The sequence below is a fragment of the Protopterus annectens genome, chromosome 12.part0 (genome assembly GCF_019279795.1).
Source record: "Protopterus annectens isolate FY-2018-M chromosome 12.part0, PAN1.0, whole genome shotgun sequence".
In the NCBI taxonomy this organism is placed as follows: domain Eukaryota; kingdom Metazoa; phylum Chordata; order Ceratodontiformes; family Protopteridae; genus Protopterus; species Protopterus annectens.
The window spans coordinates 940357887-940379963 of record NC_056746.1 but is presented as its reverse complement, the minus strand read 5'-3'; the positions used below and the strand labels follow the sequence as shown (position 1 = coordinate 940379963).

Genomic DNA, 22077 nt, shown 5'->3' with positions numbered 1-22077 from the left:
CTGCCTAAACAGCTACTTGTACTACAGTGTTATGCATTTATCGCACACACAACAGAGCTTATAGAGCAGAGGTCAGTCCAACAGTACTTATACAGTGAATGACATTAGCAGATTTTGTGATGTAGGGCAATGGGAGATGTACTGGTTGAGAATGGACTAAAACACTTATTCTTACACACACACCCCACACACACGCGCACACACACACACTACCCCATATACAACCACCATTAGATATGCCGGGACTGTGATTAGAACCCCCAACCACCGTTAGATATGCCGGGACTGTGATTAGAACCCCCACCTATCTAGTTATTTGTATGATAGTGTTACGCAGTTATCACATGGGCTATAGAGCTTACAGGACTGAAGCCAATCCAAAGATACATCTAAGGTGAATGACATTAGCAGATGATGTAAAGTAGGGCAATGAGAAGTGTACTGGGTGGGTAAGGCATCATAATACTTAGAACTATAGACACACACACACACACACACACACACACACACACACACACACACACACACACACACACACACACACACACACACACACACACACACACAGGTGTGATATTCCAACCCCCACCTCAGGACCATCAGACAATGAATCTCATCTTCATGCTGGCACATGCCAGTGGTTACAACTGGTATGCAACTGTGTGCAGCAGGACATCACTCTATGCCATTCAGGGTATCCCTGTGTATGACTCACTCTGTGTGGGTGTCTCCCTGTGTGTCTCACTCTATCACTGTCTGTTACTCTCTTCCCCATGTCTATGTGTGTGTATGCTTCACATATTGTAATATGATGCCCATATATATATGCGTGTGTATTACACAACATATGCAGATATACCACATATGTGCCACGTACAGCTGCCTGTGGGTAATCCTGTCTGATGGGTATGTGTGTGTGGAGACAGTTAGGTTTACATAGCTGTGTGTAAGCAAAGACATTTGCACAATACAGAGACATATAGTCCGTTGTGGTTTCAGACATGGGGTTCACTTCTCTAAGTGTAGGAGCATGCTCATTATGACCTTCCATAATAAGTGTGGGAATCCATTCCAGGGATAATTGTACTCCAGTCCGGGCTGTTGTGTTCTACAACAATATCTTGAAACCTGTTTGTGCAAGATATCTTTAGATAGGCTGCCAATATGGGGAAATAATGGGCCAAACATGGGGGGGGGGGTTGCTGTAACTAGTGCTCTTATCAATGTATGAGTTGCTTGAGTTACAGGGTTTGTTTTAGCAGACATTTTCTGACATATGTAATGTTTGACACTGTACTGTATTGTGTCATTGCCGACTGACAGATATAATCGGATTATCACAGTTATCTACCAGAGAAATACTAGATGGATGATGCAAAGACCTATATTATGAGGTAAATGCTAGACATTCTTGCACAATCTGGCCAGTTGGGAGGTGTGGCTACGACTGATTGACTGATGAAGCTGTGTAAAAGGTCCAGCACCTTGGTGATATGCTGGCTGGGGATCTCCTGGTTGTGCAGTATTCTTCTAACCTGAAAGGTCATATCCGGTGTGGCTTTACCTGTCAGCTGTACAGATTCTCACAGATTATCCATATTCATGCCTTATATACCTGGTCGGTTTCCCATAACGTTTTTTTCTAGCACATTTGTTGCACATCACTCAGGGGTGCAGTGAGGGAATACTGACAGAACATTAGAGTTTCAGACTTCACACCCTTTATGACATCTATGCTAGTACACACCCCCTCTGTTATTCTATCAACTTTCTAACATGAGAGCAATATTTCAAATATGTCCCTATAGTTGGGTCTTTATCCCATCATTATGTATGGCTCTGTCCAGATTTCTTCCTCTACGAGGTTGAGAGGTATGCGACTACCATTTAGCAACATGGCCTTACATTTGCATTTTGTTGACTGTGTTATGTTGGTAGTATGGAACCCATGACATTCTCTACAAAGGCACTATGGGTAAGGCATGGGCCTTTGCCAGCAGCCATGTGAGACTAATGCAAGCCATCTGTAGCAAGGCAGTGCGTTCTGTCATTCATATGTTTCCAAGATGCCAGGCATTGGACCCCCTTGGGGTGACAATTTTAAGTGACAGAATGCACTGCTGTACTACTAGGCACCATACCTCTCTATGTATGTGAGCCAGACATCTGGACAATGTCATGAGTAATTGGGTGACAAAGGCCTAAATATATGGACCATTGTAACTATTGGCCTTACAAACCTGGAAGGGTGATACAATAACAGATTTTGCATTAGCATGCACCTTTCTATAGGATATGAAGTCTGAGACACTACAATCCATCAATATTTTCTGACTTTAGACCTTCGTGGTTTGCCAGTGATTTGCCAGACAACCACTATTTCAGACTAAAGACACCACAAATACAATGCAAACCTGTGTACATTCTGCACAAGGTCTGTACAGTTGTGAGGTATGGTAGGTACTATGTAGGTTACTCCATCCTGTGTACTGTTCATATGTGTGACACCCTGTACATGACCTGTCCAGCTTCCTGGCAGTAATGGATATTGACATCTGGACAGTGTGTACAACTCCCACCGTAGGTGTAGCTGACATGCAAAATAGTTGGCACTGCATTTCGTGGAACATGGCCCTGTCTACCACAGTACTGTACCTAGGCCACTAGGACACAACAGCCATGAGAAGTTGCTGGCCACATCCTGACAGTATTCCCCACACATATGCATAGCTCATTGACCTATGCATATTGTGGACATGCAACAACTTATCCATGTTGAGTGGGACAGCCCTGGCAATGTGTGCTCTGCTGCTATTACCCTACAAACATGTTACTGCATTTCCATGTGACTATCGGGGGGGGGGCACACCTGTCAACAGTACACATTTGCACAGACTGTGCTGATATTGGCTTTACATTTTGGTTCCATTCAGCATAGTATTGTGCCCTGTCTTGGAGAATAGAGGCATATCACTACAGCCCACAGGTTAGATTGTAATGCCATACAATTGAGTTTCAGACTTCTTACCCTTCACACTCTTACTGCAAATGCAAGGCCTGCTGTGATATCACTGTGTAAGTCTGTAGGGGGGTATTCCATCATTGTCGCCATTTGTGTACCTTTGCCAGACATTCATTTATGGTTTTCTACAGCTGACTTGCTGTGTGAGTCTGGGGATGAGTATGGGATCCCCACAGTGACATCCAATGCATGTGACCTATGAACCCCCCTTAGTTAGCCCCCCACATATACTGCAGTGGGATTTGTCATCTTAAATGATACTGCATAGTTCACGGAAGCCAGTATTGTGCAGACATTTCCTGGTGTCCCACATAGCTGTCAGTTGTCTGCTGCTATCCCAGTAGGCCACCCCATTCCCTTGCATGCATGCAGCATTACCATAGATATGCTACCAAAACATACAGATCCATTCATTTACTGTTAAGAAGACTGACTTACGACTGACTTACCTTGTGCCTGTGGCAGTTGTGAGGACGGTGTTTGAGGGCTGCCTATACATGGTAAGTTACAGGTAATGTGATGTGTGCATCATCCATTTTACTGTGTGTGCGAGTCAAAGAGAGGCATCAGTCCCTGGGTCCCTACAGTGTGTGTGCTATGCGTTGCCTCTTTGCCAAGGCCTGGGCATACTGGGAACGCCTCCGTCTGCCTATGGGAGCAGGCTCAGGGGGTTCCTCTTCTGAGTTCCTCTGTGCCTGTGGGGACCTTGGCAATGGTGGGGGGCTGTGTGGCCCTTTCCCGTGCTGTTCCTGCTGCAGCTGTTTCTGCAGGATCATACTGTGTAGCATAGCACATACTATGAACATGTGTGCACATGTGGCTGAAGAGTACTGCAAGGCTCCACCAGATATGTCAAGGCAGCGGAACCATGACTTGAGCATCCCAAACACATGCTCTATAATGATCCTCATTTGTGGGTGTGCTTCATTATGGCTTTCTTGAGGGTGTGTGCATGCATTTCTGATGGGTGTCATCAACCATGGCTCCAGTGCATAGCCAGCATCCCCCACAAGATAGCCATACGGGATGTCCCTGTGACGCCTGTGCACTGGCCCCGCAATCAAGGAGCATCAATCCGCACCACTAACACCAGTGAGGAGCATCCGTATAGGGAAAGGATAATAAATACACACACAGTAAAGTACAATTTCCCTTAACAGTATACACAGATCACAGTCAATCTGGGGCTGGTTTCTCCCTTTCTCTCCAGGTCCCCAATAAGACTCCTCACTGGCACAGCTACAGGGTCCAGATATCAGCCTAGAGGGCAAGCTAAAACTTCCAGCACTCTCTCTGTCCAACCAGTGCTTCATGTCCCTGCCCAAGTAGCTGACAAACACACTTTGAGATAAGAATTACATACAACCACACAGACACTCCTGGGGAAGGCTGGCACAGGTTCTCCAGCTGTGCCCTCTTTACCCAGACTATATGGTAGTACCACTTGCCACCACCCACTAATATTTATCAGCTACTAAAAGGCCCTTATGAAAGGGTGTCCAATTTTACTGTGCAATATTATTATCCAAATGGTAAGTGCAACTGAACAGTTAAGGCTTATTGGAGAGGCTTTGTACAATATCACTAAATACATGCAATGCACTCTTAGAGATTAAATTATCTCTGCACAAAACAGCCACAGTTGAAAGGTTTAAAATATTTAATAATAAATAATAAAAACACAAGACAATACTTCTTACTACACAATGCTAGTCCAGAGTTCAGCGATCACAGACAAATACTTAAAATAATACAGTCGAAAAGCTCTGACATCAATACAGAAAAAAATAATCTAATCTTCCTAGTTCCTAGCTATATCTAAGAGAAAATACAGTTCTAAAATAAACTTACATATAGAACAAGACAGTGCTGGTAAGCTGGAAGTTCTCAAGACAAATGCTAAATGCTCTGACTCTCTCTGTCCTTAAATTGATAACAGAGTACCACTGATTCATTTCAGATTACATAATTTCTTTCTGGTTCCCAGGCTAAGAGAACCTCAGAGGTTAATAGCTCTTTTGATCTTGCAGCTGGTCAGGAAGCCAGAGCAATAAAATAAATTATACATGTAAATTCTAGCCATTAACTCTGGCCTCAAAACAATAGGCAGAATGGCTCCCTCTAGACATCTTGGCTCAAAGTTTTAGAGCAAAAATTTCACAATGCTTGGCTTATCAGCTTTCTTACAGCAGAGTGCACTGTTACATTTTTTTTCAGTTCAACATCCAATACAGTCTTTTCACATTTAAGAGAACCAGCCTGTGGCTTACATTAATATTTACAAATGACAGAATTATCTTCAAAATTCTATCTAGCTAGGCTGGCAGGCTTCACCTATCTTCACAGTTCCCACTGGCAAATGTCTGGTACAGCTGTGACGAATGCCAGATGTGGGAGTCATGATAGCTTCCAGGGCTGCCAGTACACACATTCATGATAATGCCCTGGGTATTGCACATGACCTGGCAGTTGACGGAGGGGAAGCCCTTGCAGTTTATGTATACCCTACCCTGTTCACCAGGTGGTGCTTTGATGTGGATGTGCGTGCAGTCTAGCGCACCCAGTACCTCCGGGTATTCTGCTACACGGTGGAAGAGACACATATTGCTGGTCCTCTCCTCACGGGTGTTGGGAAACTAAATGTGCTCACCGGCATGTGGTAGGATGGCATCAAGGAACTGGTGTAGTATCCTGGATGCGGATGCCTGTGAGACCCCCATGATGTCCCCAGTAGGCCTTTAGAAAGTACCTGTAGCTAGTATTCTTAAGGCTACTCATTCCTTGGTATCCACTGAGATGGGTTCCCCTCTGTTGGCTCTGGGTCTGAGCTGAGGTCGGCACAGCTCGGTGATTTGCTGAAGTATGTCTCTGTCCACCCTGTAGTGCTCTACTATCTCCAGATCATGTAGCCCCTGGTAAGTTACCCTGGGTATGAACACTCTTCTCCTCCTCCTCCTCAGTCTGTGGCGGTTGTCAGCATTATCCTTCTCACCGTCCTCAGCCTCTACCACATACTGATGGATCAAAGCAATGGCAGCCCCTAACATGTTTTTGGTTAAAATGCCCCCGCATGTGTACACCAATGGTGCAGAGTTTGTGGGAAAAAACAGACTGTAAGATGTCTGCATAGTTTATACTGCTGTGCTGCAGATGTTGCCTGTATGATTGGGTGACTATGATGCATTCCACCTGCCAGCTATGTTATTTGTACTTGAATGCTTGTATTCTGCTATTTCCATTTTTTTTCCTTTTTTCCCTTCCCATTTCCACCGCTTTTAAGCCCTGAGACACGCTGCGCAAACCCAGTGTCCAAATGTAAACTGTCCTGCTATTTTTACACCTGGCGAGCACTGCGCAAACCCGTTCAGCTATGGTAAACAATGAGAAATGGCGCTCCCCTGGACACAAACACACTCTTCATTTCATTGAATAAGTCAATACAGCCTCAGATACACACCCTTGTTTAGCTGTGCTTAGCTAAGCTCATCTGGGAGCCGTGGAGCTCCATTGTGCTTGCACTAAGCATGACACAATCCCTTTTCATATATGCTGCTCCTCCTGCTTACACCACTGCCTTATAGCACCTATACGGTTAGGTGAAGTTTGGCACTTCGATTCTTTTTGTGATTCAGTAAATTTCCCTCATTAGCATACCCCAGTGCCTTAGTCTCTAGTTACAGCACTGACCCAGTGCCTTTCCCCTTAGCAACCACTGTTCCCTGTTATTGTTTTGATTCTGCATGCCATAGACTATAATGGTAAAATGCAGATTTCACTTAAAATTGCCTTTTCACATTTTTTTAAATTTTTGGCACCATCCCGTTTGCGCACCGCTGCCCTATACTTAAATGGCCGAGATAGGCCAAAAAATAAACTTTTATTTTTATAATTTTGCAACACTTTTCCATGCCAATGGCCTTATATTTGGCCATTGGCATGCCTAAGAATTAGAACACATGCTTTGGTTTGAGCTGTCATGCCTCCGTTTTGATTTTTGCAGAAATGTATTTGGCTAGTAGCCGAATACAATTCTGCATGCTACACTATTCTGCCACGGATGCCTGCCTGCTTACTGGATTGGTAATTGACCTCATTTGCATGGTTTTCAACAGCAAATGAGGTCATTAGCATAATCCAGTCATGTCCATGGCAGAAAAGTGTTGCCAAGCTTGTGCACATCCCCAGGCTTGTTTACTGAATTGCTCAGTGGCCATATTCCATGCAGGAATGGCTACACTATTCCTGCAAGGAAATTTTAGTTTATTGAATCCTATGGAGTAACTGTTACATTTGTAATATTTTGTAAACAGCTTACAATATCTAAGCGACCACTCAAGTTACACATATACTGTCAGCAGCATTTTATTCATCTAGAAAAGAGCTTTCGCATGAGGCTAAAGTGCGATATTTGTATTACTTGGTTCTTGAAATATTTAGAAAAATGTGAAAATTATATCTATATAAATTAATATCATAAAAACAACAGTTAATATCTATTTGCCTACGCTAGACAGAAGTCAAATATTAAAGTAGTTGAGTTTGTCATTGTGTAAGCTTTAATATGAAATCTTTTAAAACCTTGTACATAGCATGGTTTTGGAATTATTGATACAAATATAAACAAACAATATTTAATGCCTAGAGGTGTCAGTAGGAGTTAATTGCAGATATACCTGGAGGGGTCATTCGGATGTAATCAGTTAAATACCAATGACTCATATGGAATAACCACAACTTTTGTTAGTTTATAAAAATACCTGTGTGCTCAAAACAAATGATTCCTCCAGTACTCCAAGTAATCCATCCATTTAAGGATATTTCCAGCCCCTCCATCCATCCTTTATTTCAGTACCATTTTATTGATTTAGCTGCATATTTACTTAATTACATTTTCATGGGGCTATGAAGCAAAAAAGTACAATTGTGCCTCCTGAGCTCTGCTTTCCTCTGCTTTCTAAGTGTTACTCTTCTCTTCACCTTGTATACACTCTTACTTTACCAAGCTGTTTTTCCTGATATGCTCATTAATAATTGATTTATATTTATATCACATTTACTTTGAAATTAACTGCTATAAAAGATTCTGCAATATAAATCTTTTTGTCTAATGTCTGGCTGGGTCAGAAAAAGGGCCAGTGGACCAGCTCACTTTCATTCTTTACAAATAATGTATTAATTGATGAGCACTATAAGTGAACAATAATAAAACCAGGACTATGCTTTTTGATACGTCACAGAGACTAATAAAATGAACACCACTTACCCTAAGTGATCACACAGGCCACTGTAGTTCAACAACTTCTTTCTTATCTTGGAAACCATCCGTCTAGATTCACCTCTTATCTTCTCCACCACACCACAATAATCACCCAAACTGCACTCAGACAGTTGAAAATGTGTTATAAAATCTCCACTCTTCTGTCTAGTGGCTTCCACTCAGTGATTGCAAAATATCTTCTAATACCCGAAACAGAGTATCTACTAACTTAGATCTGATAAGAGGAGGTCTGTCCTCTGTGGCAACAGGATTAAAGCTGCTGGCATTGGGCTCACTTAGATAAAACTTTCACAGGGTATTTAGAAACCATCCTCTTCCCATCAGGCACTATGGACATCTTTTCTCCAAATGTCTTCTACAAAACTGCTGAGGATGTACTTACAAACAGCAGCATAGCTGTTTTCATGAAATTTATAGCACTAATTCCTAATTTTATAATCACTGTAAACTAAAATACAAATTCCATATTGGCAGTTCTCCATTCAGATGATTACATCTCTCATATTTTCTTCCTCTCAACCTGTCAGGCCATCACTGTTTTAACCACTCATTTATTAATGCATTAAGGAAAATATACTACTACTATATAGTAAGCCATACTGGCATAATTAATCAGTCAATCAAGAATACATGTCAATGCAGTTGTGCAATAATTGTGTAGAAACACCAGTTTTATCTGCCATTGTGTATGCATGGATTTGAAACCCAGCATTATGCTATAAAATATGTAAATTTCAAACTATTAATGGATATTTATTAATGGACTTTTTAATATTGCTTCTGCTCTCTACTTATTAAACATCAAGTTTCTGCAACTCTGACCATGTTCACTGGTCCCCCATCAGTGAGGCAGTATCCAGTTTTGAGAGCAGCCCTTATCCAGGAAAGCTATATAGACTATTTATAATTGCTTAAATTGCAAGTAAATAACCTGCAGCAGAACATGTAACTGTAACCAACAGTCTTAAAAATAAAAACAATAACTCTGAACATGACTAAGCAGTAACAGTATGACGAATGAATGGTGCATGGCCTGGATATATACATACATCACAAATCTGAGTCATTTGGTTATAACTATTAGAACATCTATGTGTTATTTTTTTCTGGACATTTGACTGACAGTACACAGTTCTACTGTCACTTTAACAGTACTATGTCCTTTAGTCAGTTGGACCGCATATCAGTAATACTGTAACTGTTCCACAAAGGGAAAAACATAAACATGCTTTCCTTTCTTCTTCATCATATTCCTCCAACTTTTAATTTTATGACTCCGTTTCATCACTGCACCCCTCTATCAGCCTTAACAGAAGGACAAAGAGCTAGCAATGATGTTTCCTAATGGAGGCTGGGGAATCAGTGTTCATATATAAAGAGATGACACTTGCATGGGTGCATTACAGGAAACACTGCAGTCAATGTAGGGGACACAGGGGAAAATGATCACTGCACACATGATGTTACCCTTCCCTTGAAAGCCTTACATGGTGATAGCCTTCCCTTGATAATCTATCTTTCTGATTACCCATTTTGGTCAAGAACTGTAGACAATCCAACCATCTGTCTTGCAATGATGAAAGAAGTGGGAATGGCTATCCCTTTCCACCTGATCTCACTTTGCAGGTGAGCTTAGCTGGGGAATGGAGAAAATATGTGACTTTCCATTTAAGTCAGGAGCTGCATTTGAGAGTTGGTGGGGGGTTAACTTCATGCAGAGATATAAAAGCTAGCCTAGAAAACCAGAAAACAACCACATAAGTTCTTTGAGCATGGCGGTTCTCCAAAATACAATTAAGCTGTATAAACCACTACATTGTATGTTAATGGTAAGCCACTCTAGGCTGTGGGTATTGCTAGATTTATCCAAAGTGACAATATTTGGTCACAAAGTCATAGTCCTCATGGGGGACCACATTGCTCACAGCCCTTCATAGATTCTTGCTATAGTAAACAAGAGATGTGTCCCAAAGCACTGTCTGGTGAATTGCTCAAGATACAGAAGGCAAATGAAGGCTAATAGATTGAAGCCTATATGTTGCCAGATGTCCTTTAGTTACAAGCTGAGTTGTTAAAACATCTAAAGGATATTTCATATTTAAGATCTAGGTTCCTAGTGGCTTCAGCCTTGAAATTACAGTTTCTATCAGCAATGCTGACTTTAACTCCTTTGGAACCAGTTACTTCTATTAACATGAAATGTTTGCTTTGAAAACTCTGCTTCTCCTGGCTTTTACTTCTGCAAGAATTTATAAGATACAAGCCCTAATATTAAGGTGCTTGAATAGCTCTCCACAAGGACCAAGTGTGTTAAGGACAAATCCCCCTTTTTACGCCAAAGGTGGTCTCTGAGTGCCCCCTGTATCAACTGCTACTGGTTCAGCTTCCAGTCTTCTGTACCAGGTAAGAAGACTAATGATTCTGAACTGTGTAGAGGTTCACTAGGCTTTGATGTCCTATAAAAGGTCAAACCCTGTTCAGAAGACTGAACAGCTATTCTTGTTTTGTAAAGAAGAAACAGGACTGTCCATTTCTGAGCAATTAGGAAATTGTTTTGTTTTCTCCTATGATAATTACCAAAAAAATTGTCAGGGTATGCAGCATCTCTGATGTAAAAGTACCAGGTCTGCACCAGGTCCATGCAGAGCATCTGTGAGGCTACACCAAATATTTTTTTTTTTAAGTTTAAGTTCACATTTTTAGCAGGATGGCATTTACAATAGTTTAGGGAGTCCATTAATGAGCTAGATAGCCTAAGCTGCACTAACAGCTTAAGTAATTATACAACTATGTTGCATTGCTAATAAATCACTATATGAATCAAAATATGAAATGTGAAGGAAAATGGTGCAATGTTTTTGTGTGAAAAATATGTATGTATGTTTTTACCTCTTCATTATTGTGTGTGCACACTCACTGGGTCTGACCCTCTAGCTGTGTATGTTTTGCCCTTACTAACAGGTTGCCAATGCCTTATGTTTGTTGATTGTAACTTATGTTTTTTTCAAAGGAGTTTCATATTTTTTCAGGAGGGACTGGACTTTCAATACAGGGTGACTTATGTTCTTTCCATATAGCTGATATTATTGCTGCATTATATATTTTTTATATATTTAGCTTCTGTTCAACAGCTTCTTTAGCCTGCACAATTGCCATGTGCAGTCTCTTTGCAAAAACAGAAGACCACAAAAAACTCAAAAAAAAAAAAAAAAATGCCTATTTCCATTTTATATTGAGCTGAATTAGTGGAACTGAAGACTGCACTGCAATTAAGCTGACACATAATTTCTGTTTTGAATAAATTGCTGGAATTAGTATCTCTGTGTACCTCAGTATCACTATATATATATATATATATATATATATATATATCTATATATTATATATATATATATATATATATATATATATCTATATATATAATATATATATATATATATATATACATACACACACACACACACACACACACACACACACATATATATATATATTATATATATATATATATATATATATATATATATATATATATATATATATATATACACACATACAAAAAACAAAATAAAAATCAAAAAAAAAAAAAATCAAAAATATATAAAATATAAATATATATATAACTTTTGTTCTTTATATATATATATATATATATATATATATATATATATATATATATATATATATATATATATATATATATGTGTGTGATATCATTATATATATATATATATATATATATATTATATATTCATTCATCATCATCATACTACATCATCTTACTACATATCCCCTATTACCACACATCTTAAGCCACGCCTCACTATTCTATGCCACACACACTCCTCTTCAACACTCATGCCTCACTGTCTCTGTCATCTTTCTTCTTTCACACATTCTTTTTCCTTCTTCCTGTCTCTCCTCTTCTTCCCTGTCTCCTTCTTCCTCTCTCCTCTTTTCTTCCATGCCTAAACCTTCTTCTTCTGCTCTCTGCTCTCTTTCTTCTCTTCTGCCTTTTTTCGCTTCTTCTGCCTCTGCTGGCTTTTCTTCTTATGTCCTCTTTCTTCTTCTGTCCATCCTACAGTGTGCATCCTTTCTCCTTTTATTGCATCCTACCACCTCTTCAAGCTTCAGCTCCTTCTTTCCTTACTGTTCTGTCAGGTGTTCTGGTGTACTGTTAGCACTTCTGCTGTCTTTCACCTTCTTGTACTTCTCTTTTTTCTTTTTCTTGTGTCTACACCTGACATAGTATGCTCTATGGCTGCAGCCCTCTCTGCCTCTAGCTCTAGCTTTGACCTCTTCAGACAGACCTTCACTCTCCTCTCCTCCTCCACTGACCCTGATTACCTTACCTGTGTTCCACTATCTTCCCTTCATCTCCTCTAGTCCCAGCTTGATTTGAATTTGCTGCCACCACACCATCCATCCTATCTGTGCTTAGTCATCCCATATGCCTTCAGATTCATTTCCATTCTCCTATCCTTTGCTGAAGTTCTAGCTCAGAGTCTGCCTATACTGCCACATCATCTGCATACAGCATGCAGCTTTGTTGATCCATCTCCTCCAACCTGTTTGCTAATGTAGTCCATCACCAGTATGAACAGCAGTAGGCTCAGAGATGAACCCTGATCTATACCTACACCCACTGGGAACCCCTCTGTGAGGCCGAACACTGTTCGCACTTGAGTCATTGGGTCCTTGTACATAGCCTGCACTAATTCTACCAATGTTTCTGGGACTTCAAACCACTGCAGTACTGCCCAGATCAGCTTTCTTGGGACCTTGTCATATGCTTTCTCCAAGTCTAGGAATGCCCAGTTGGACTCTCTCCTCATCTCTAGCTTCTTCTCAAGTATCTGTCTCAATGCAAACATTGGGTCAATTGTGCTGCATCCTGATCTAAATACAAACTGCTCATCTCCCATCTTACATTCTACTACTCTACGTATCTGTTTATCAATCACCCTCTCCAGAACTTTCATGCAATGTGATAGGAGTTTGATGCCTCTGTACTGCCCACAGTTGTGGATGTCCCCTTCGTTCTTGTACACTGGCATGAGTATGCTTATTCTCCAGTCATCTGTGATACGCCTTTCTCTCCACACTGCTACCAGTACCCTCAGGAGCCATTTCTCCCCTATCTCACCCAGCATCTTTATCATATCTGCTGTGACCTCATCTGAGCCTGCTGCTTTCCATGACTTCATCTTCCTTAGTGCTGTTCTTACTTCTTCTAGGGAGAGCTCCTCTTCTTCTCTCATCATAGGCTGTTTCTGGGGCAGTACAGCTTCTGTAGGGTTTTTGTCATTCAGAAGCTGCTGGAAATACTCCTTCCATCTGCTTTTGATGTCCACTGGGCTGGTGAGCTGGTTGTTGTTGGCATCCCTTATGAAGAGTGTTTGACTATCTTCTTTATCTTTCTGTCTTTGCCTTGCAACCTGATATAGTTTCTTTGTGCCCCTTACTGAGTCACTTTCCAGAAGTTGGCACAGTGCCTCCAATGCCATATTCTTTGCTATTGCAACTTCTTTCTTAACTTCTTTGTTAGCCAACCAGTAGTCCTTCCTAGCCTGGTCAGTCTCCCACTTCTTCCTGCACTCCTTTTTTCTTTTGATGATTTCCTGGATTTCTGCATTCCACCACCAGCTTTCCTTATGTACCTTACTTCCATACCTGGCTCGGCCACATATCTTTTCTGTAGTCCTAACACATGCTGTTTTTAGGTGCTGCCATTCTTCTTCAACTCCACCTATTTCCTCCGCTTCTTGGGGTGCTAGAGCCCTGAGTAATTCCTTGAACTGTTATACTTTCTCTCCAGTCAACTTTCATGTCTTCAGCCTGGTCTCTGTTGACCTTAGAGCCTTCTCTGACCACTGCTTGCAGCTAATTGTGGCAACTAGTGGTTTATGCTGTGGGCTGACTGTTTCACAGGGGATGACTTTGCAATCATGGATTCTGCGCCAGTGCCTTTTCCTTACTAGGAGGAAGTCTACCTGAGTTGCATGCTGACTACTCTTGTATGTGAACTTGTGACTGTCTCTCTTTCTGAACCATGTGTTGGCTACTATCAAGCCATTTGCCAGACAGAAGTCTAGAATGGCTTCTCCTTCTTTATTCCTGTTGCCCCACCCATGTGGACACAGGAAGTCCTCATATCCTGTTCTGTCTGTCCTGATATGTGCATTCAAGTCACTCATTATCAACACCAATTCATGTTGTCCTGCTTTATCTAGTAGGTCCTGTAACTGCTGTTTGAATGCACCCTTTTCTTCACTATCACAACCCTGCTGTGGGGCATAGGCTGAGATTATGAATACTGCCCTGTCATTCCATTGGAGTCTGACTGCCATGAGTCTGTCATTAATTCGGATGATATCCTTTACTGCCTTCTGAAGCCTCTCTCTCACCACAGTTCCTACACCATTTCTAGCCTGTCCTCCACCTGAGTAGTAGACTCTGGATCCCAAGCCAAGTGGCTTTGCTGCACTGCCCTTCCATCTCATCTCCTGGATACATAGGATGTCCAGCCTCCTCCATATCATCATGTCATCCACTTCCAAGCTGCGTCCTGTCAGTGAACCTACAGTAAGCATAGCAATTCTCAGTTCATGTTTGGCAGGTTGGTTGGTTTTATGTCGAGCTTTCGCTCAACAGAGCTATCCCAGGTAACCCAGGCTGGGAAACTAGACACTGGCCAGCCAGTAGCTTATTGACCCAGGGCTGCTGGGCTTTATGGCGGGCACACAGTGGCCAATAGGGGCACATATACCCCTCCCACCATTAGCACGGGTCCGTGGTGTGGGTCAGAGTAGGCTGGGTCCTCAACCCATTTATCACCGGTAACTACCCATGCCCAATTTTGGTGACATTAGTCAACATGACCGTATCCCCTAGAGCATATTTTACACTGAGTGGCTAGCCCTGCCATGGCACACAGTCTGTGATCCATGTTCTCCTATCTTGAGGATACTGCTCACCACAATAGATGCCCAAAGTGGTTGGTCTGTACAACTCTTACGCCTACAGGGCACCATGTAGAGTCTGTGCTGATGCCCACAGCTCCATTCATTGGTGACTTTGAGATGGAAACACTCAGCATGTTTTTTGGACATGGGAGAAACCCCACGGAGATACAGGGAGAACATGCAAACTCCAAACAGGCATTGGTCAGAGGTCAGGATCGAACCTTGTACTTTATGCATGGGAGGCGAAGACCTTAACCACTATGCCCTCAGGAATGTTGTTCTTAATCATGCTTCTACTGTTATAGTGAGTTATTATTTTCTTAATTGCTATACACTTATTATACATTCACAACGTATTATGCAATTATACATTATATGTTTGTTTTCACGGATTTATTTCAGGAATCTGCTTCAGCTGCACTGTAAATGTTTATTCATTTGCATTCAGTCCAGTTTGCATGTTTTCATATAACAGGATTTGTAGTTTCTTGTTCCTTGAATGTATTTGGGTTGTGACTGAAGAGGTTCTTTAGAAGAGCTCACCCTCACAGTAATCAAATGCAAAGTGGTGGGCATCAGACACAGCGCAGGAAGCAGTCATAGACTGGCAAACCTGTTACCTTTGGAAGTGGATGTCCCCTGCTGGATTCCCTGATGTCCACTTGAGACTCATTCATTCTATTTGTTAACCAGGTAAGTGGACTGTTAAAGGACCCTTTTCCGTCACCCAGACCATGACACAATCACAACAAATTATACAAATTTAGACTAAACAGGCATAACAATAATTAATTTGGTAAGAATGTTAAAGTGTATTGGTAATGCTCTGAAGAAAATATAAGTGACAAACTTTTGGAGTTGGACATAACCTCCTTATCGTATACAACACCAAATTATCCATTTTGATGTAGAAAAGTATGTTGTTTTTGCATTTTATTTTGTTGATAGGGTCAGCCCCCGAATATTTTTCTCAGAACTTAAACTTTCTGCCTTGACATGTTGAAAGACTAAACCCACAATGTTTCTCGCTACCTAAATTAATGTCTAGACCACAGTCCATGATGAATCCATTAGTAGTAGTTTCTGTCTTTCTAGAAAGACAGGTTGTCAACTAGTTCTTGAGATGGAACACCTCATACTGAAAATTATCACATGTGATGACGGAGCAATGAAACCATAATGGAAATAAAAAGTGGCTCTCCTTGTCAGGCAAGTTGGTTTGCTTACACACAGTGCTCTGCAGACTTATGTAAATCATTGCTTAATACCTATCATGGCATCATTTTGTGGGTGTGGTTATGGAGCAAAACTGAGTAAATGGTGAAACTAAAAAAATCAAACTGCATCACTATCACTTTTGTTTTTTACAGAGTCACTTGCGATTTTATCATGAGGAATAGAACAGGAAATGAAATTAATTGTAAAATAAAGATGATTCCAAACATGACCAATACATTTTAAGGAAACAGGCACATAGAACAGAAATATAACATACAAATTAGTATTATAGGTAAATAAAGATGCAAAGTAAATGTACATACTCACACATTTAGTTAACATCATACATATTTTAGCAGAAGTACAATAAATAAAACAATGTAAAGGCAAAAAAAAAAAAAGATGAGGTGAAGTCAAAGAAAACAAATGCACAAAAATAATTATCAACAGAATCTTGGAGATGACTGCAGTCCTTGATTACTCATTCTAACTAAATGGTCAGATAAAGTAGGATAGTTTTTAACAAGGTAACGGACGTCATTCAGATACTCTATCCCCATAGACAGATTTGCTTTGCAGGACATCCTTCCTTTCCATACTAGATAGTTAGATGCATCTCTAAGTGCATTCATATCTTATTTGATTTTAACAAAGAATACCTTTGGCTTCCAGTAAAAAGTCAAATCTACTGGTATGCATATTTTTGATCTGTAATAGTTCTCCAAAGGCAAAGTCCTCAATGCATGACGAATGCTGCAGGTGATGTGGGATATGACAAAGAGCCTTGACTGATGACCCCAATATTTTAACCTTCAGACCGTGCAAGAAATGTCCTATAATTCAGCCCATGCAGATACATGAAACATACTAGAGCAGTTATTAAGAGTACTGAGGGGATGCTCCCTATTTTAGACAGCTCAAGAGGGCACTGCAATATTGCCTGGATAAATGAGTCAAGATATTTGTTTGAGTGCCCCATGTTCCACTATGCATTTACTGCATAAACTAATGTGATAGAAGATGAACATCATGGAAGAACATCAGAATAAATGACTACCGCAGCAGCACAGGGGCAGTGTGAAAAGTCAAAGGGGGAACATGAAGCAGCAGCAGAACTACAGCCAAGGCAGATGCAGGCATAATGCATTGCGAAGAGGCAAGGCTTGTCCACCAAATAAAATGATGCATGCCTTTCCATACCCAAGCACCATTTGGTCCAGAGAATAAAACAATGCCTGTATTATCACACCCAAACAGGACAGTGAATGAAATGGCCAGGCTATAGGTCAGACATCACTATACCCATATAAATGAGGGGGTGGGCATGCTGTATATCAGACATCACCATTCCCACACACATTAGAGGGTGGGCATGCACAGTCATCATCACCTGCACAGGTGGAAGACACACAGTGACAGCTGATTGCAACACATAATGTTGGATAAGGTCACAGGAGATAAACACTTACCACAAAATACAACCATTATCAGTGTCCACTATGTTGGCTTACTGTGTCATGACTGGATCCCAGTCCATGATAGGCAAATGGATAGAACTATGTGACTGTGCTCATGCATCCTGATAAGGGATCTTATGTGTTGAGCCAAAGGAACAACACCATTTATGACTTGGATGACTGCCATAACCAGGATTAGCAGCATTCAGTGTAGTCTGACTGGAGATGGGACAGGACAGGTTTTAAGTTATAAGACCCACTATCGAGTAAAATGCCCGCTTCAGCATGTACCTTGCCAAGCACATGCAGCAGTTGGAGAGACCACAGAGGTTCCTGACCAGGAAAATCTAGGGTCTCAAACACCTATCCTATACAAACAGGCTAAAACCCCTGTCCCTCGACTCAGTCTCATACAGACTACTCAGAGGTGACCTGTGTCTGGCATACAAGGCCATTTCAGACCCAGCCTTGATGGAGTTGCTGGATATCCATAAGATAAACTCCACTCAAGCAACCCACACGCAAGGCCTTAACCCGGTCTGTGACATTAACAGAACTTGTTGGCGGGATAGATTTGTATCCCAAAGATTCCCCTGTCTGTGGAATAAACTCCCTCTCCATGTCAAGCAGAGTACCTCTCTAGCCCTCTTTAAGAGGAACAGTATCCACAGGTACCACCAAGGATCGGAAACCAGCAAATATTCTTTGAAAACACAGCTTTAATGAAAAACAACAAAAAACACACACTCCAGGCATTAACATATACTGTTTAATACGTTTTCGTTTAAAAGTTACTTCATCAGATGTGGACAGACTTGTAAACCATTCCCTTTATACTCCCTCTACTTAATGAATTAAATTGATTAACCAGTGAAGTTGAAAAGTTAATTAGTAGTTAATACAGAATACAATGAATATAAAGTGACTATGTGCATATACAAGTGTTCTTCTCTGAATGAGAAATAAATATAACACCATTTTGCTTGTTAAAAAACATGTTACTTAAGTACCTCTACCTAAAAATTAATATTATGTGTTAAATCCTTCATAAACTAATATAAAATCATATGAAATCATGTACTTTAAAACTTTTAAAACTTTTAAGAAATTGCATTTAAAATATAGAAAACGAACTTGAAGCTCCCTCTGGTGTCCATTCTATTAGTTACACTCTGAACTCATGAACATGGATATGCATTGTGAATTGGTATTAACATCAATGTACAAGTAGATATAATCATATTAAAATTGTGTTAAAAACTGTTTCCATCTTAAAATTTCTAGTTAAAATATTGTTATATCAATACACATATAAATACATTATTAAAGTTAAAAAATTGTATACACATTGCAAAGACCTAACCAAACATTTTCTTCTGTTTCAAACCATTATTAAAGTTGTGCTGCCCTTAGTTTAAGCACAGGGGCAATTGAGATGTGGTCATTAAGTCCAGGAAACTTATTTGCTTGGAGGGTGATCTGCCACCATAACTCTTTATATTCTATGGTTTCTTCCCATACACCACCCCTTCCATCCATTTTTACTTGCTCAATGACAAAAAACTTATAATAAGCATTACTACATTTTTGTTTATGCTCAAATAAGGCATTAGTGTCTTTTATAATCTGGATTTCATACATATGTTCGTATATTCTTCTTCGAAATTTACTCTCTGTCTTGCCAAAATAAAATGCTTGGCAAACCTGACATATACCTAAATAGACCAAGCCACTGGAATCACAATTACTATATTCCTTACTCATAATAGTTGTATTCCTACTTTCCAAAAATATATTCTCCTTATTTATTATATAACTACACTGGGCACAGTGGTCACACTTAAAAGTTCCTTTCCTTTTCTTTGTTGCACTGTTCTGTCCCATTTCTTTCTCTAATACATTTTTCAAACTCAATGAATTTCTAAAAAACACTTTTAATTCTCTCTTGGGTATCTTTTCAAGATCTGTAAGTGCAATAAATCTATTCCACTCAGTATTTAATATAGACCTGACCAAGTTAGAGCTTCTATTATACTCTATTACTAGGGCATTTCCATCTGTATCCTGTTTTAATTTGGTTCCCATTCTCTTGATTATCAAGACTAATACCCAAAATAGGCCTAAATCTGTCTTGCCTTCTTTCACATACCTCTTTTTCTACCTGGTCTATCAACCAAGTTGGATATTCCCTAGCTGTAAAGAACTGCCTTAGTAAACCCATTTCTTTGAAAAACTCCTCATTGATCAAAGTAATTCTGCTTGACCTTATATACTGCCCTTTGACAATATTTTCCTTATAATAAGTGGGGTATGAGCTATTGTAGTGTAAATATGAATTTGAATATGTATTCATTCTGAATACCTTGGAATTGAATTCATTATTCTCTTTATATATCTCAATATCCAAATATTGTAGTTTCTCCTGACTAATACCAAATGTAAATTCTAAAAAAATCAGTGGTATTTTTTAAAAATACAATGAGATCATTAATAATTTCCACAGATCCAGTCCATAAAATACATATGTCATCTAAAAATCTTTTATATAAAATCCAGTTATCACAGTATATAGAATTTAGTACTACTTTCTCTTCCCACCTTGCTAATACTAGGTTTGCGTATGTGGGGACACATGCTGCCCCCATCGCCACACCTTTTGTCTGGTGAAACAATTCCCCTTTAAAATAGATAAAATTGTACATAACTACAGTGCATGCTTCATGATCAGTACATATATATCAATAGCCATCCTCATATTTTTTCTTCTAACAATCGGATGCTGAATGATGGAGAATGAAAGAAAACAGGAAAACATATATATAGAAAGGAAATATTATCGCAAAAATTTTTAAAGACCTCTCCCTGGGCTACCTGAATGACACAGAAAAAGAGACATAGAGAGCTCTCTGAGCATTGTAGCCCAGGCTGATCTGACCCTCACCAAGAAGTAGCCTCAACCCTCAAGAAGAATGATACAGAATAAGAAGACAAGATTCAACAACAAATTAGTGGTGTAATGGTGGGTGTCATTCATCTCCCTGCCTGCCTGGGATGACGGCTTGACAAAACCACGATGCTTCGCTAGGGACGGCTTGCACCTGTCACCGCAAAGCTCTTGCACCCCCATAGTGCCTTTTTAAGGCTCAGGCTCAAAGACAAACCCACCTCCATAGGTGTCACAAGGATAAGAAACTAAGAGTAATGCTACAAAGATACCCACACCTCCAAGTTGGTGGCACAGCAAGCATCAGAGACTATCCATGTGTACAACTAAACTAAAAGTGTAAAACTGCCTCCAGTTTAGCCTGCTACAGATCACCTTCCCCTCCAGGAACCCCCCACTCCCCTTCCTGAGAACACTGGAAAATCTCCCCCCTCCCCAAACACCATTATATTGCTTCACTTCAACCAAAAACATAGACTGGGGAGCATTACTAGCTCCAACACCCTAGCCCAAAGGTTCCTACCGAGGGAAAGCGCGTTTCAGACACGCCTTCAGGAATGCATGGAATGCATGGAAGCCCACATAAAGCCAAGACCCATCCTCCAAATCCAGGCAGGTCCTGTCTGGTGGACCCCCCCCATAAAAAAAACTATACAATAGAAGGAGAGGCTACTAAATGATGAGCAAAAATCCCAATTAGATATGCCAGAATTAGTCCAAAAATGACAAAAATATACACAACCCCACAGACATTGCCAACATCCTAGCTGACAGGTTCAGTGCAAACTCCCCCCCACCCCCACCAAAAGGGCAAATATCTATCCCTGCAGAGTGCTGCCCCCTGACATCTCAGATGCTCAGGTAAGAGCCGCCCTCTCCAAAGCAAAAAACACAGCATCAATGGGACCAGATGTTGTCCCGGGCTGTGTCCTACATGAACTCCAAGAAGAGCTAAACCCAAACATAAAACTACTGTTCAGTCTCAGCCTTACTACAGGATATGTACCCAAAGAGTGGCATACAGCAACAGTGGTCCCTCTCCACGGTGTCCCGGGCTGCGTCCTACATGAACTCCAAGAAGAGCTAAACCCAAACATAAAATTACTGTTCAATCTCAGCCTTACTACAGGATATGTACCCAAAGAGTGGCATACAGCAACAGTGGTCCCTCTCCACAAAGGTGGTGCCTCAAC

General features: G+C 40.6%; 1 protein-coding gene across 1 annotated transcript in view; it reads right to left on the bottom strand.

Annotated features, from left to right (window-relative positions):
• The window catches only part of LOC122816231 (piezo-type mechanosensitive ion channel component 2-like), a 1381906-nt gene that overhangs the window by 915996 nt on the left and 443833 nt on the right, over nucleotides 1-22077 (bottom strand). The window lies entirely within an intron of this gene.